Source organism: Panthera pardus, unplaced genomic scaffold, assembly GCF_024362965.1.
Source record: "Panthera pardus isolate Hobbes unplaced genomic scaffold, ASM2436296v1 HiC_scaffold_22, whole genome shotgun sequence".
In the NCBI taxonomy this organism is placed as follows: domain Eukaryota; kingdom Metazoa; phylum Chordata; class Mammalia; order Carnivora; family Felidae; genus Panthera; species Panthera pardus.
Genome location: NW_026526788.1, coordinates 81,037,661 through 81,054,660, shown reverse-complemented (window position 1 = coordinate 81,054,660; position 17,000 = coordinate 81,037,661). Strand labels below are relative to the sequence as shown.

The window sequence follows — 17,000 nt, the reverse complement described above, 5'->3', positions numbered from 1 at the left end:
CCTGATTTCAAAGGTCATGCATGTCTTGCCACACAGCCATGGCTTCCCTCCCCCCGCCGTGTGCCTGGCCTTTGCTGCCTGGGGCAGGGTCTCTTTCACCCTGCCATCCTAGGTGGGCGTGTCACTTACCTTGGCCAATGGACAGGAGCAAGCGTGACTCAGGCAGGAAGCTTGGAAAGAGTGTTGGCAGTAGGACTTGGCCTTTCCTCCTGCTCTTTGGACCCCTGAGACCATCACACGACGAGCCCTGGCTGGCCCATGGAAAATGAGCAGTGACTCCATGTAGAGTTGCCCGACCCACCTCAAGCCCTGAAAACAACCAACCTGTCGATCACCAGACGTTCGAATTTGGTCACGCGAGGCCACCCCGACCCAGCCTCTTTGATGGGTGACTACAGAAACACACCAAGCTGGCCCGCACCCAATGACCAGCCCACCGGCCCGCAGAATCATGAGGAATAACATTTCTTGTTCCTTGTTTTATTTATTTACTTTTAAATATGTTTTTATTGTTTATTCATTTTTGAAAGAGAGAGAGCACAAGCAGGGGTGGGGCGGAGAGACAGCGGGACACAGAATCTAAAGCAGGCTCTGGGCCCTGAGCGGTCAGCACAGAGCCTGACGCGGGGCTCGAACTCACAGACCGCGAGATCATGACCTGAGCCGAAGTCGGACGCTCAACCGACTGAGCCACCCAGGCGCCCCTCTTGTTCCTTGTTTTAAAACAGCTACATTTTGGAGTAGTTTGGTATATAGCAAAGGCTAACTGAATAGAATTTAAGAAAAAATTGAAATAGCAAAAAATTCTAATAGGGCAGCAAAAGTCACCCACAATTCCATCAACCCCAGGTAACCAGTGTGAATATTTTGGTGTATTTTCTCTCAGTTTTCATATTCAGTTAGTTACATGGCTCCAGAGAGAGAAAGAAAAAGAGGGAAATAGGACAATAATAGAAACACAGAATTTATGTGATATGTAATTTAAGAATTGCTTTTCCCCCCATCACTACTAGCTAGCATCATTTTGTGTCATTGGCTATTGAATAAGACATTTGTGGACTTGGAAACACCTTTCAAACACCACAGTCTCCCTCCCATCAGTCACGTATTCACGTTCCTTCATCGGTGTGTGTACCTATGAATCCAAGCAGCATAAATATTCAGCCTAATTGGGTTAAAATGAACTAATCCTGGGGCGCCTGGGTGGCTCAGTTGGTTGAGTGTCCAACTTCAGCTCAGGTCATGATCCCGCGGTTTATGGCTTCGAGCCCCGCATAGGGCTGTGTGCTGACAGCTCAGAGCCTGGAGCCTGCTTCGGATTCTGTGTCTCCCTCTCTCTCTGCCCCTCCCGAACTCACACTCTGTCTGTCTGTCTCTCTCAAAAATAAATAAACATTAAAAAAAAACCAACTAAACCTAACTGCCCATGTGATGTTGTTCGAATTTATCTGAATAATTGACTAGGGCTTGAGCTTTGGCCAAATTTGTCACTAAGGACCGAGAACAGTTCTTGTGACCCTGGCCTTCCTGGGAAAGGGCTCTTTCCAGGGCTGCAGGGCCCAGCCCAGGTGGGCGAGAAAAGCGGCTGGATGAAACCCTTCTTGGATGTTTATGTCTGTTCTGGCCTAACCCCCAGCCTTACTCACTGAGGGGACACTGACCTGGGTGGGCAGACGGGGGTGGGGGCAGCCCTCCTGCCCAGAATCATCCTTGGCGGGGGGACAGGGTCCTTCAGCCTGCAGGTCTCCTAGGAAGCCTTGGCTTAGATCTGAGAGGACGGGCCAGGCTGAGTACGCAGGCCGCCCCGTGGTTAGATTTGTTCACATCTGAGTCCTAGGAAGAGACGTGCCTTGTGGATGTGCCCTACTCAGGCCACAGCTGGCGTCAGTCTCAAGGAGTATGGTTTCAAAGCCACAAACGAATCCGTAGGAAGTCCAGTCCTTCTGGGGGCTCTAAATCATAACAGGAACTTTCACCCCGTTATGTGGAGTCCCCAGTTTTGCTTCCCCCAATTCAGCTGTCCTCTGCCTCCCAAATCAGGCACCTTTGCTGCACCCTCCCAACCCCTTAGCTCCGCCCACTCCCCAGCTTTCTTACATAGATGTTCCCCTGTGTCCCTGTCACAGGCTTCAGGTGAAGCCGTCACCTCTCTTGCTGGCCTTTCTCCAGTTCTCCTCTGCCCATTCTCTCCTCCTGTAGCACAAAGCCCAGGAGTCTGCCCGGCAGAAGTAAGCTACCCCAGCAAGCCGGAGAAACGAGGGCCAGCCATGCAGGGCCTGCTTTCCTTGGGGGAACAGGGCAGGTAAGTATGGGGAGACTCCCACCGCCATACCTTTTTTTTTTTTTTTTTTCCAGCCTGAACTGACACTACAATCCCCAGGGGATATTTGCAAACGAGGTGGCCTGACTGGGGTCACCTGTCGCAGCGCATGCTGCTGGGGCCGGCACAGGGCATCTGGCCCTTCTGGTGTTTTCTTGTGCGCAGCTGCAGGAAGATGGGGCTGGGGACCACACCAGGGAGGGGAGGGGGCCAGTGGAGGCCAAGGGCATTTGCTCGGATCACACACGCACAGTCTTAGGAGCCACCTGGAAGTAAAGGGCTGAGTCTTGTGCCTTCAGGGGCACAAGAGTCGGTATTGCAAATGCAGTGGAAACGCAGATAAATGCGACGATGCAGCCTCCCCCCTCCCCCCCCCCGGCTGGTGTGACTTGAGGGGATGCAGGTCACACGTTCTGACCTCCGCACCCTTTCTCCTGGCTCTGCTTTTGTCAGCACTCGGTCTCCGTGATGTTTTTCCCATTCTGCAGCACCCTCTACGTACAGAAACGCTCACAACCCAAGTGGCAGGGGTCAGCCCACTGGTGTAATCGTTTTGCAGAAGTTCAACGAAAGCCAGATAGTGGCCTGGAGAAGGGCTCTGTCATTTTGTGGCTGGTGGTTACAACGATCTACACGGGGTATTCCCCCGGCAGTGGATTTTCCACCCCCCTCCGCCCGATGGCAACCGTTACGTGCACGTGTCTGTCGGACATGACCCACATGGCGTCTCCGCGATCATTCTCCTCCTGGCGTGCGCGTCTGGACCATGAGGTCGCTTCCGAGAATTCCTGGACTCAGAGCCGGGGTCAGCGCGGGATAGCGTTGGTGCGTCGTTAAACCTCCACGAAGAGCAGATCGCTGGTCGGTGCAAGGACTGAAGACGTGAGCGTGCGGATGCTGTTTTCTGTGTTCGTGGCAGGATGGTGGCCGGGGGGATCCACGCTATCGAAGCTTGGGGCCAAGCAAGGCAGCACCTTTCTGGCCGGTGAGCCCTGTTTCTCCGTGCCTCCAGTCCTGGTGCACGGGAGGCCTTGGAGAGGGAAGACACGACCTATCCCTGAGACTCCTCTGAATTTCAGGCCAAATTTTCCTGTGTGTTATAGCTATGGAAAACAGGTTCACGTGGCCCCAAGAGTTTAGTTGTTTATATGAAAGGCGTACCAAGTCCTGCCAGGTAAAGAGGCTTTTAGGTTTTTAAGAACGTTGACGGATTGGCCGACGAATCCACTCATTTCCTCACTGAATCAAACAACTGAGCCGGGACTGTGTGCCCGGCCGACACCCCCCCGGGATGCCGAGAGGAATAAGACGGTGCCCTGCGCTTGAGGGGTCTGGACTCTAATGACAGGTGACACTCAGGAACCAGATGCTTCCGCGGAGACGTTAGGAGCTGCAACAGAGGGAGGAGCCAGAGGAGGGGCGCCAGTTCTGCAGAAGAACACGGGACGCTTTTGAGGGGGGCTTCTAAACCAGGGTGATAACAGAATGGCAAAATACGGTGGCAGTGGTGTCACCGCGAAGAGGAAGCAGCTGGGACTTCCATGCGTTGCTGGCGGGAGGCGCGGTGGCCACGACCTCGGCACTGCGTTGCCAGGTACCTGCTAAAGGTAAATATAGGGTCACGATGTTCCCACGAGGCAGGAACCCCACTCCTGGGTGGACACCCCAGGTAGGTGTGTGCACATGCCCGGCGTGTGGCACTCACGAGAATGCTCGTTGACGGTCTACTCACAACACTTAAAAACTGGACACAACGCAAGTTTCCATTAAATAATTTGAGGTATATCCCTACGATGGAATCGTATGCAGCAATAAAGACGAAGCTACCAAACGAGCTAACAAATACACGGAACAGAACGTTATCACTTAACGTCCCAGGACGCATAAAGGACCCTCACGTTTGTTGGAATTAGGAGCAGATCGGCTGGGGCAGAGATTTTCTTCTCAGATGCTCTGGTTCCAGAAGGCAGAGGAGCAGGAAGGGCCCGGAACTGGGCAGAGACCGCGTGGAGCTCGTCTCGCACACAGCACGGTGATGTGAATTTTCTACAGTGATGCCTGCTTTTTAAGCATGAGCACCTACTTCATATTTTTTTCCAGGGAAGTTTTTTTATTGACTTATGAGCATTTTCAAGCACGTCGAAAAGTACAGAAAAAAATGTAATAACCACCCTAATACATCCATCAATCCAGGTAACAATTGGTAACATTTTGTTATATTTGCTATATTATTTTCCTGAGCCAGTCCTTTTTTGAAAAACCATCTTATTATAGAAAGCTTGAAAAATATTGAAAAAGGGAGAGAGAGAGTCGTATAGGGAGCTCCCATGCCTCCAACCCCCAGCCTCAGTAGTTCCGAAGACATGGCTAATATTGTTTCTGGCCTATCGCTGCCTGTTTCCCCTCCTCCCACCCCAGAATCACTTACAAACAAATCTCAAAACATTGACATCATTTCATGCACAACATATGAGTACATTTTTGCTTAAAGAAAGGACTCTTTGAAATGTAACCACAAGACCGCTATCGTACCTTCAAAAATGAACAATAACTTCTTAATATCAAATATCAAGTCGGTGTTTACAAATCAGGAGCCAAACAAAGTTCACATACTGCATATTGCTGATTTTTTAAAAAATCTTTACAAATCCAGAAGTTTCCTTCTTGTTTTTTTTTTTTTTTGTTTTTTGTTTTTTTGGTTTTTTTGCAGTTCATTTATTGAAGTAATCAGATTGCTTCCACTGGATATCAGTGCTTCTCACACTTTAGCATGCAAAAGAATTAACAAACGTGGAGAGCTTGTTAAAATACAGATCTCTGGGCCCAGCCTCAGAGATTCCTGATTAAGTAGTTCTGGGGTAGGGCCTGAGAATTTGCATTCTCACAAGCTCCCCAGTGATGCCGATTGCCAGCCTGGGAACCCTTGCTGGATGACACTGCCCTGGTTGCCCACTGTCCAGACTTAGCTAGCTGCATCCCCAGGGTGTCTTTGAGTATTTTTCTCTGCTCATTATATTTTTTAAAAACTTTTTAATGTTTATTTATTTTTGAGAGACAGAGAGAGACAGAACGTGAGTGGAGAAGGGGCAGAGAGAGAGGGAGACACAGAACCCGAAGCAGGCTCCAGGCTCTGAGCCATCAGCACAGAGCCCAATGCAGGGCTTGAATCCATGAACCATGAGAGCCAAAGTCGGACCTTAACCGACTTAACCTTAACCGACTGAGCCACCAGGCGCCATTCTGCTCATTATATTTTTTAAAATCCACGCTGGATTCAGACAAAGTACTGTATCCTTTCATCAGGAGGCACAATGTCTGGTCATCTCGGAAACGTTAGCAGCCATGATCGTTCCTAGATTTGCTATTTCATTGGGGGTTGCAAAACCAGTGATGCTCTAATTGTATTGTCCCCTTTTCATTGATTACCTTGTCTACTTCTCTAGACACAAACTTCCCTTCATCAACTATTTCAACACTCAAAGGGAGAGTTCATACAGCAGTCAGGATAATCTTTGTCTTCATTAACCCATTTTCAAAATAGTGAGTTGGTTCCCTAGCGTCCTGAGCAAACAGAGAGGTGGTTTTTGTTTGTTTTTATCTATTCTAATGAATTCATGAACACAAATGTGTTTTTTATGTTCAGTTTACTAAGTTATTATTATTTTTATTTTTAATTTTTTTGACATTTATTTATTTGAGAGAGAGAGAGGTAGAGAGGCAGAAAGAGAGGGGGAGAGAGAATCCCAAGGAGGCTCCGTGCTGACAGTGAAGGTCCCGAAGTGGGGCTTGAACTCACCAACTGTGAGATCATGACCTGAGTCAAAATCAAGACTCGGCTGCTTAACCAACTGAGCCACCCAGGTGCCCCAATTATTATTATTTTTAAAGTTTATGTATTTATTTTGAGAGATTACAGGAGCACACACTCACGCACATGCACACGTTGAGGAGAGGGACAGAGAGAGAGGGAGAGAGAGGACCTTAAGCAGGCTCCACACATAGCCCAGAACCCGACACGGGGCTCGATCCCGTGGCTGTGAGATCATAACCTGAGCCAAAACCAAGAGTCACTTAACCATCTGAGCCACCCAGGCATTCCACTAAGTTTTTATTTTTGATGTTCAAATTATTTTATCTTTGACTAATGGGGGCCTGGTCAGGTTAGCTCCTGGTTCCTTTTGGCTTGACTCCAGTGGTGTTTGATAGCTTCCTTTTATGATAGGACAAGATTTTCCAGGTTCACCTCCTATAATCCTTCTCCCAGGTCTGGAGTCCACCATTTCTCCAAGGAGCCCTGGTGGCATTTAATGCACGTGGCCCTTGGAGACCATAGTCTAGGCACTGGACACGTTCTTTAGTGATTGGATGGTCATTGTTTCCAGACCTTTTCAGTGCATAAAGCTGGAAGGTATGTTTAAAAAAAATTTTTAAATCTTTATCTTTGAGCGAGAGAGAGAGAGAGCAAGCAGGGGAGGGGTAGAGAGACGGGGAGACACAGAATCCAAAACAGGCTCCGGGCTCTGAGCTATCAGCACAGAGCCCGAGGGGCTTGAACTCAGAGACTGTAAGATCTCGACCTGAGCTGAAGTCAGACGCTTAACGGACTGAGCCACCCAGGCACCCCTGGAAGATATGTTTTTTAAAACACAATGTATAATGAGTTTCTAAGAATACTTTGAATTAGAATTTAAGGGGCATTTCACTTGATCCCATCAATTGGAAATCTCAGAATAACAACCCTAACCCTATAGTCCATGACATGATCAGTAAAAACCCTTTGTTTTTCCTTTTCGCACATTCTTTTGTTCTTAGTCTGTGTCTAACGAAGGGTGTGCAGTCAAGTTCATGTTTGAAGTCATGTGGATTAGTTTCTGTCTTTGTGGTCATGCCACAAATCAGTATATAGCTAAGTTTGTTTCACTTTGCTTTCGACTTTTGAGGACTGATTTTTTTAATATTTTAATTTGTTCTATAACTGTGTAAGTATTTTCACGATTTCAAAATCAGATGTACAAACCAAAGTATATTTGGAGAAGTCTAACCTACTCCTTCTCTGTCATGATCCTTTCTCCCCTTATGTGGAATAGTTTTAAACAATTTTATGGTTTATCCTTTTGTTTACAAAACAATATAATAATAGCATAACATTTTACACATACTCATATTTTCATATCACATCTTCCTGGATAAATGGTAACATGCTATGCACATTTTGTTCCACTTAGCCTTTGAGATCACTTTGTAATGTTAAAAATCTTTACATTAAACGGTTCCACCTTAGGAACTTGTTAAGAAAATCTACAAGGACAAAGAAACTACAATGCATTTGGTGGCACTTTTAAATGAATTTATTTAAATAACTGTGTTAATCCGAGAGTACTGATGGGTAGCTGAAAGTGTCAGTCCACACGTCTGTCCAGCCTACAATAAATACTTGGTTCAAATCTCGACAGTCAGAAACCACAGGAAGAGAACTACTATTTTCTCCCTTCTTTTCCTTTTATTTATTTAGATGTCCCTTTTTACAAAAGTCAACGTTTAAATTTTGGAATCATTTCAGACTTACAGAAAAGCTGCAAAGACAGTACAGAGTGTTCTCACGTACTCTTTACACAGTTTTCCCTATTATGAACACCTAAAATAACACGGTACATTCGTCAAAACCAGGAAACCAACACTGGTACATTACTATCAACTAAACTCCAGCCTTTATTTGGATTTCGCTAGTTTTTTCCACTAATGTCCTTTTTCTCTTCCAGAATGTGATCCAGGACACCACATGGCATTTAATATCTTTCCATTTTTAATTGATCTAAAAATCTATCAATGTTAAAGAGCCCTCCCATTTTTATAGGTGGTAAGGGACAGAAACCAAATGGCTTACTGGCCGCGGGATGATCACAGGATTTAACTCTAAATCTAGGTGGAATCTGCTTTTAGAAGAAGCAATCTGGTTTAGGGGAAGAAGATGCAGATGTTCGTACGGGGCAGACCTGGGTGTGGGTCCTTCTTTGGGTTTGCTGCTTGGTGGTTAGGAGGTCTGGAATGACTTATTTAGTGTCACTGGGCCTTAGTCTTTCATCTGTAAAAATGGGACACTAAAACATACCTCACAGAGTAGTAGAGAGGTTTATATATAATACAGGTGAGGTGTTTGGACCACAAGAAGCGCTCAGCAAATGGTAATGGCTCTTACCATAGATGGTTGTCAGCGGACCCACAACTAGCACTTGGGGAACCACATGTTGGTCATCTGCTACCCAGACTATAATTCTCCCTCGTAGAACAGATACGTAATTTTAGTCCACCAGTTACGGCGGGGTGACAGCTCAGATATACAGCCTCCGATTCAAGTGACACTCAGCAGGGCGCGTTTGGGGAGGGCATTCGCATCCAGATCTGCCATGACTCAGGTATCCGTTGCTGGCTTCTGTTCGGGCCAGGAGGCTTTCCACCAACACGCACTGACACGGCCCCGAAGGTATTTTCCCAGAACGTAAGCATCTAATAAATGACCATGTATGTATTTTCACTTCTGAAAGCACCGTTGTCCCTTTTTAAAGTGCTGGCAAGCGTTTTTGTGACAGGAAGCAGAGGCTCCTGTGTGGAAGACCGCTCCGGCCTTGATTTCTGGGCTGTGTGCACGTGTGTGCCCGTGCGCCCGTTTCTTCTTCTGCAGGGATGCATGAGACTTTTGTGTCACTCTCCAAAATAGAACTCCAAAGTAGGTCGGTAAAGGAGCAGTGAAATAGGTCAGTTGCTGTAAATCGAAGCAGAAGAAGGGGGTGGGGTTCAGCTCTAGAGAGGGTGCACGTTTAGACCCTTGATGCCTGTTTCTCTTAAGGCCTGAAGGACCGCCCTTTAGGGGGTGGGAGGGTGACACTGACACTCTGTTGTCCCATTGCTTTCTTTCTCCAGGATGGCCACCTCTAGGATGGAGATCGTGGTCGCGGGTCATGGGGACCAAGCCGGCAGATTGAAGCCTGATGTCATTAGGATGCCTAACACAGGACGGGGGACAACATTCTTTCGGGGGATGATGAAGCGGGGTACTTTCTTGCCTCCATGAAGGTGGATAAGCAGCTGGCTTTGAGTAGCAAAACCACACTATTGGTAATGCTTCTGGTATTCCCATGCAGTGCAGTTGGTCATGGGATCCGGTTCCACATCACCCCCACCCAGAGTGAGGCTGCCGTTCCCCCTGTGCTGCTGGAAATGTGCCTAGAAGGATTAGGCTGCGGCAATGGCTTTTCCCTGACTTTAATGGTCCCCTCTTCAATGATACATTGCTTCCTCATCACTGTGGGTCATTTTTCCATATGGCACACAAGACTGTCTGCATCCTGCCCCCAAGACAGACAGCATTTTCCTGAAGGTGCCGGGGTTTGATTTCCCAATACTAGATGTTGTAAGGTTTCTTGGCACTCTACCAGGTACAAGGGGCTCTCTAATGGATTATAATTAAGAAAAACAAAAAACAAACACGTCAACTTTGATTTTGTGACCAAGGCCCTTCCATGTGACTTTCTGAGTTATTACCAACACACATTTCTGGTTTCGAATTATTCTGACTCATGCTGTTATTTATTTTTTCCATTGTTGGCAATAGCTCTACATAACCACAATCTTTATCCATTGTCTGATTACTAGCACAAAACAGTTTGAGGTTGTTTGGGGTTTTAAAACGGTTTGATTTTCTCTTACGTTTAAAAACAGCACCAGAAGTAACAGACTGAGTTAAAAGTGGAAGATTTGAGAAAATAAAACATGTCCTGATACAGACTGCTAGCACTATGGAAATCAGTCCTAACTTGATTTGCAATGGTAATGGGCCTTAACTGGACTAATTACAGAGGTTATTGGGGGAATGGCTTGGGAAAGAAATGAAATATTGCCTACTTATCTTCTTGGACCTCAGCAATAAATATGCTTACATGGAGTCACTATCCTTGAGCCTGGCCTGGCAGGCTGTATGGAGAGCAAAAGTCTTAAAGACCCAAGTGGGAACACAGTCACACATTGGTTCATTTATCCACTGAACCAGAAATTGCTGGGCCTTCTTTTTTTTTTTTTTTTTTTTTTTTTGCCAGGCCCTGGGCGAGGCATGGGCATATCAGATATAATAGCAACAGGTCAAGGGGCCCTACCTCTGAGGGGCTCCCCATCCAGTAAGGCAGGCAGGTTCGCATAACAATAATTATGGTACAAAGTGGTAAGCCTGATGTCAGCAGTGGAGACACAGAAAGAGAGTTAAGTCTCCGTTTTGCTTGGAGTAGTAGAAAAAAACAATGCGGAGGAAATGGCGCCACTCTGGGCTTGGAAGGGTGGATCAGAAAGGAGGAGAAGGGCATTCAGACATTAAGAGAAGCATGGACAGCCATGAAGTGTTAAACACTTTGAAAACGTCCAGTGGTCCCACGTGGCTAAAGGATGGGGCCGGGGAGCGGGTGGGGGGAGGAGAGAGATGAGGTTGGGAACTCTGGCGGTTCTCAAATCCCAAATGGCCTTGAGTATCCCGCGAAGGAGATTTGATGTTACTAAAGGCCATGAGGATTCAGCGAAGTTTTGTCTGATTTTCATTTTAAAGGTGCTTTTGCAATAGCAGAAGCTGGAATGAGAGCAAATCAAGCTCGAGGGGCCTGAGACTGTCATCCAGGGGAGGCACTATGGTTACCCGGCCCTGGGGTCATCCAGGGGAAGCACTGTGAGCCTCATCAGAGGTAAGCGCCATGGTTACCTGGCCCTGGGGTCATCCAGGGGAGGCGCCATGGTTATCTGGCCCTGGGGCTGGAGGGGGGGTTGGTGACGGACTCAGGAGCGATTCCTGGGGCTGAGTGGATGGGACTTTATGACTAATTGGAAGGGTGTGGTTGAGGGAGAGAGGAAGAAAGAAAGGGTTCAGCAGAGAGGAAATGAGATGGAGTATCCTTGGAGTCTGACACACCCGGCCTCCTATCCCAGCTGCACTGCTTTTAAATCTGACCAAGTCACTCCTCAGAGCCTCCCTCTCCTCCTTCAAAAGAAGGGTAATGAATAGGACTCTGGGGTCGATGAGATCCTGGGGGCCAGGGGGCAGAGCAGACAGATGCAGGACAGAGGCTGTCCATTACGACTATGTTAGGTAGGCTCAGAGCCATTCTGTCACACAGTTGGGGGAGCAGGAGAGTGGGGGCTGTTGTCTGTGTCCCTCGCCTCCAGCACAGGACACAGAAGGAGCTCTGGGGATGTTTGCTTAACTACTTTTTATTCTTCAGCTCAGCCTAGGACAAAGACAGCTGAATACCCCCTCAGGAATATTGCCTAAGAATATTAGGCGATATTCCTACTCAGGGAAAGGAACCCTGGCAGTGTTCATACAGGGAGGCCGGGGCGCACTTTCTCACTGATACGGACCTAAGTTGGCAGGCTTGGGGCAGTGGGGCTGGCTGCTCCTGGACCAGGACACGGCGGCGGTAATGACAAATGTCAAGTGCTGGGTAACTGCTACAAAATTAAAGCTCCATCAGATCCTAGGCCAGAGCTCAGTGTGGGAGGAAGAACAATGGACCCCAGGCCCTGGAACTCTGAATGGGCTTTTCTGCATGAGTCCCGTGAGGAGTAGTTAATGGGAGAAAGGCCCGCATAGAAGGAGGCCCATTAAAGAAGCATAGAAAACTGAGATCCAGGGGGCCGGCTGAAGTAGATACAGTGAAAAGGAGGGCTGCATTGCCACAATCAAGGGATGCCGTGGATGCGATGGAGGGCCGGCGTCACCCACATCAGAGCAGCCGGCCTCCCCGGTGCTGCCCGGAATAGTTCCTCACCCCCAAAGTAGAAAATAGTCCGGCTCCGAAGAGGAGAGACCCCACCACCGGTAAAGCCGACACAATAAACCAGCCTCCGCTCCCCGCGGCCTCGTGCAGACCCGTCTTGGAGCTCCGTGGCCACATTTTGCCTCCACAGTTTAAGAGAAATCAGGAAACTGGAGAGGCTCCAAAGCAGAGCAAAAAACATGATTAAAGAGAGCAAGGATAGGACCCATGGGGCGAGTTAAAGAAATTGGGGTTGATTTGCCTAAAACAGTAAAGACGAAAGGGGGACTGTATTCCAATACATAGAGGGGGGCCGGTGCCCAGTTATTTTCCAATTTCAAGAGCACAGACTAAGAGGCAAACGGCCTAATTTGCCACAAGAGAGATTAGGTAAAGGAGGAGTTTCAGAAACATATGCACGTCTTGGAATGGCCTTCCCTGGGGTTATTGTAAAATAGGGCCGGCCCCTCCCTGGGAGGAAGCCTACTGGGGACTAGGCCAGACTGATTATGGAGGGCCTGGCTTGTCTCCAGAGGCCCCACCAATCCCGGCTCGCCTGGCTTCTGGGAACCCATGCATCTTTCCAGAGCAGAAACCTGAGGAGGGAGTGGCCCGCCTTGACGGGTGGGAGCCTTTTGTGCTTCTCCTGATGGGTCCCTCCATCCAAGAGCAAGCATGACCTTTTCATCTCATTTTCTCTTTGATGTGTTCAAGACACGTCGACAGCAAACGCCTGCAGGTTCTTAGGCAGCTGGTAAAAAATGTATCACAACTTCCGGAAAGTGGCTGTTTAGATCAGATCACTGCCATCTGATTCGCAAATACTCCGAGAAGCTGGTGAAACTCCACACCCCTGGATGGCGTGCTTTGCTGGTCATGGCTGTCCTGGTGGGTATACCGTCCGTCGCTGTGGCTTCAATCACACGTTCAACCGTCCTTCATAGAAGGAACTGAGTCAAGCTGTAGAACAAAGCTTGTGCGCTCGCCTCCCCCTCCTGCACCCTCTCGCCACATAAAAGGCGTGTCAATCTACAGATGGGATGACGGTACACTTTGTTCACAAACTGGGTCGCCTGTGACAGTAAATGGAAGGTACTTCGACAGTCATGCTGCTATTTAGCTGAGGCCTAGGGCCATCTGTCTGTAACTTGTACTCAAAGCTCAAACAAGGGAGGTGCCCTTCATAGTGAAATCCTTTCTAGTAGAAATGGAATGTTTGCTTTGTTAAACGCCAATTAACTATTACTGCTCGGCAAATCACCCTCCCCCACGCCCCCCCCCCCCCAATAAGTGGCTCAAAACAATAAACGTCCATTATCTCGTGCAGTGTCTGTGGCTGAGGGTGGCTGGGCCGTGGGGTCCCTCACATACTGCCCTGGGCCTGCCATCATTGAAAAATTTGACTGGGCTGGAAGATGGCTTCCATGAAGGCTCATTCACGTGGCTGATGACAGGAGACCTCCCTTTCCTATCTCAGTTCTTCCCCGTTGGACTGCTGGAAAGTCCTCGTGACAGCTGGTTTTCTTCGGAGTGAGCGACCTGAGTCACTCCAGCCTTTCATGCTATAGTCTCAGAGCTCCTGCACGGGCACTTGGGCCATATTTTATTCATTAGAACGAATCTCCAAGCCCAGCGCACACGAAAAGGGAAGGGGATTAAGCTTTATTTCTTGAATGAAGGAGGACCTTCAAATATTTGGTCATTCTCGTGAGTTTGTGTTTATTTTTGAGATTCTCTGTTTACCTTTTCTTGAGTGCTGTCTTTTTATTCACCCTGGCCCAGTGACACTGGGAAGGGGCAGCGGTGGGGGTGGAGGGGGACGTCTCAGCAGCTGGCATTCTGGCCGTGGGGTGGCTCTCTGTCCCTCCTGGATATTGTCAGTCACTTGGGGTACTTAAAATGGTCTCTCTTGAGTAATGAGGAATGAGTTCGCCGTCACAGTAGGTATACAAGGAAGTCGTGGATGGTCGGTTGGGCATTGCAGATGAGCGTAGATGGGGGTGGAGGGAGCTGGTCCAAATGACCTTCCATGTCCCCTCTGACCCGGAGCCCTCTCGAGTCCCTGATTCCCCCCCCCCCCCCCGCCCTCCACCAAAGCATTCTTTGTTCAGTGCTCTTGAGTGAGAACTGGAGCAGCCTCTTGAGGTGGGGCGTGGGTTCTGGAAGCAAGACCTATGAAAAGAAAACAGACTCCACGTTATCGCAGACAGAGAGTCATGAGTTTCAAGCCCCCGCCACGAGATGGAATTAAAAAGGTTTCCAAGAATCTTAATCGTGGGGTGACTGTGTTTGTTTGCTTTTGCAGCAAGCCTGGGGAGCTGTGCTTGGATAGATAAAAGCTGCTCTGTAAGCCTGTGTCTGAAGCTCCATCAATAGGTCGAGCTGCGAGGAGGCTGACCCTTCACAGAAGTCAGAGTGGCGACCTGTAAAATCCTGGCTTAGGAAAATCTGCCTCCATCTCTCATCGGCTTTACTCAGAGCGGTCTGAACTAAATGTGAGCTTGGGTAAGGAATAAGTGCCCTGTTCATGAATGCCCAGGCTGTTAAACAAAAATAGCACACAGGAAACGGTATTGCAAAGGTCAGTTCTTCTGGAAAGGAAGGGACAAGAAACCATCTATCTGAAATTTTAATGAGCAGATCCTGGCCTCTGACCCCGTACCCTGACCTAACAATCCAATACTGGATGCCACGTCGGTTTCCATTTCCTGTGAACGAGGAGGCAGAGTTCCCATCCAAAGGCCAACCATCTGCCGGACGTAAGATTCTGTCTGCCTAGCTGGCTGTTATGGATGGGCACGGAGTCTTTATGGATACAGTGTCAGTCCAGACTCCTTGCTTCACAGACATGGGAAATTAAATGGTTAAGAAACCAGGGCTGTGGCTAGGATTTTCCTTCCTGTCTTTCTTCCCCCTCCCCGACCCCTGCATTGGCTGTTTTCTTTCATTCAGTCAAAAACAAAGCAAGGACAGTCTTGGGGGTACATTTAGCCCTTTGGAAAGAGTTTTGCAACTTCCAGGTTAAAACACACACACACACACACACACACACACACACACACACACACACACACACAGGATTTCTACAGTTAAGAGTAACAGCTGAATATAAAAGAACAAAAAAGAAATGAATCATGAGAAGAGAAAAAAGCCCCTAGCCCAGTGCAGAGCACAGATGAGGTCCGTTATGAATAAAAAATTTGCCCAGTCCGAAAGATTCGAGAGGCCAGCAGCTAGACTCATCCTAAAACTAGGCTGTCCCACTGACTTCAAAGGACTCAATTTTTAATTCTCTTACACAGCGTTTTCTGAAAGTTCTGGGAACTCAGAACCACTTGAGTACTTGAGAAAACTTCCCAGACCTTCCAAATAACAATGTCCAGTGCAAATACCAGGGGATTTGAAATCTTAACAAACACCAGGAATCCCATGGGTTAGGGAAGCACTGTTCCTAGCGTATTTAGTGCTCACTACCACCTGGGAGATTTGTGCTTTACTCTCACTTAACAGATGCTGAACCCAAAGCTTAGGAGTCAGAGTTAAAGCCACAGGCTGCATTCGCAAACAGATCTGGTGCGGGCTCTGACCCACCTCTTGCCCTGTGACCATGCGGAAGTCACTTAACCTTTATACACGACAGTTTCCTCCTCCATAGATTCGGGACTTTAAATTGAATGGCCACATTACTTTAGCACAATACTGTGATCACATTAAGTGCATCTGTAAATAACGTCGTAGTTCACAAACAACCCAGTGATGATTAAAATAGGTTAAGTAACCAATCAACACTGTTCAGTAGTCCCGAGTTATCCGTTTGTCCTACCAGTCAGAAAAGTCTTTGAAGGCAAAAGGCATTTCTCACTAGTTTGGCTTCCCAGGTCCCTAACACGGCATTGCCAATTGCTTTTTGAGCGAATGAATGAACAGAGAGGTTCTGCGGAGGGATAAGCAGTAAACAGAGCTGGATTTAAACTGGGGCTTCCACAGGGGCCTTGTTTCCAGGTGGAGCCACGAGCCATTCCCGGGGGGCAGAGAAGGGGCCCTTGCCGCTCCCTTTTAGTTTTTTTAAAAAAGGCCTGTACTTTGTTGAGAGGGTTGACCTGGTTCTGGAGAACACTGCGAGACTCCCTTTTCCCCGTAGCAAAAGAGGGTCAAGGGAGTTTCCTCCAACATGAGCCACAGGCCTCTTGGGACGGGGACACTGTCAGGCATTGGTGGGGAGTCACAGGACAGAATTCTCCTAGGGTGGCAACCATCGTTGCTACACCCGGCTCCTTCAGCGAGTGTAGCTCACTACAGGTGGATCCCCACCCTCTCTGAGAGGGCAACCCGCCGGGTCACCAAAAGGGACATCAAGGCTCTGTGCGTCTGTCTGGTGGAAGGGGTGAGGCCGCCAAGAACCAGGACCCAAGGTAAGGCCGTCCCTTGACTTTACCGGTGTTTGGCACGCGGGCCCCAGGCGCTCTCCTGCGGCCCAGAGAGTCTCCTGCCAAAGGCGTGGAAGGGTGCCGGGGAACCTGCATTTCTAAGAGACAAACCCAGAGGCTTCTCGCGCCCAGGAAAGTTTGGGAGACGACACAGTGCACCCTTTTCTGGGTCCATGCCGTAGGAAAAGACACGGGAGCCAACCTCTATCAACGTAAAACCTAAAGCGATACACCCAAAGCGTAATAATGTTTGCCCAGACGTGGCGCGCCCGCGAGTCCGAGATGATTTTCCCAGGCACGAGGTGTCCGCGTGGGGGCCTAGGGGACAGGCCCGGGGGACGCCCGTCCGGGCGCGGGACAGACAGCCTTTCAGACCTGCTACCGGCGGTCCGCGGGTTCCCGGCGAGCCGGGAAGCGAGCGGCGGAGTCATCATTTCCAGCCTCAGACTGGAAAGCTGGACC

The 17,000-nt window shown here is 48.7% G+C and overlaps 1 long non-coding RNA gene across 1 annotated transcript; it reads left to right on the top strand.

Annotated features, from left to right (window-relative positions):
* Window positions 1-2,188: 2,188 nt before the first annotated feature.
* On the top strand, window positions 2,189-15,024 carry LOC109252279 (uncharacterized). Its single transcript, XR_002073927.2, has 6 exons — window positions 2,189-2,302; window positions 2,774-4,513; window positions 9,239-9,391; window positions 10,908-11,040; window positions 12,826-12,999; window positions 14,417-15,024. It is a non-coding gene; the product is annotated as an uncharacterized LOC109252279 (long non-coding RNA).
* Window positions 15,025-17,000: the final 1,976 nt, after the last annotated feature.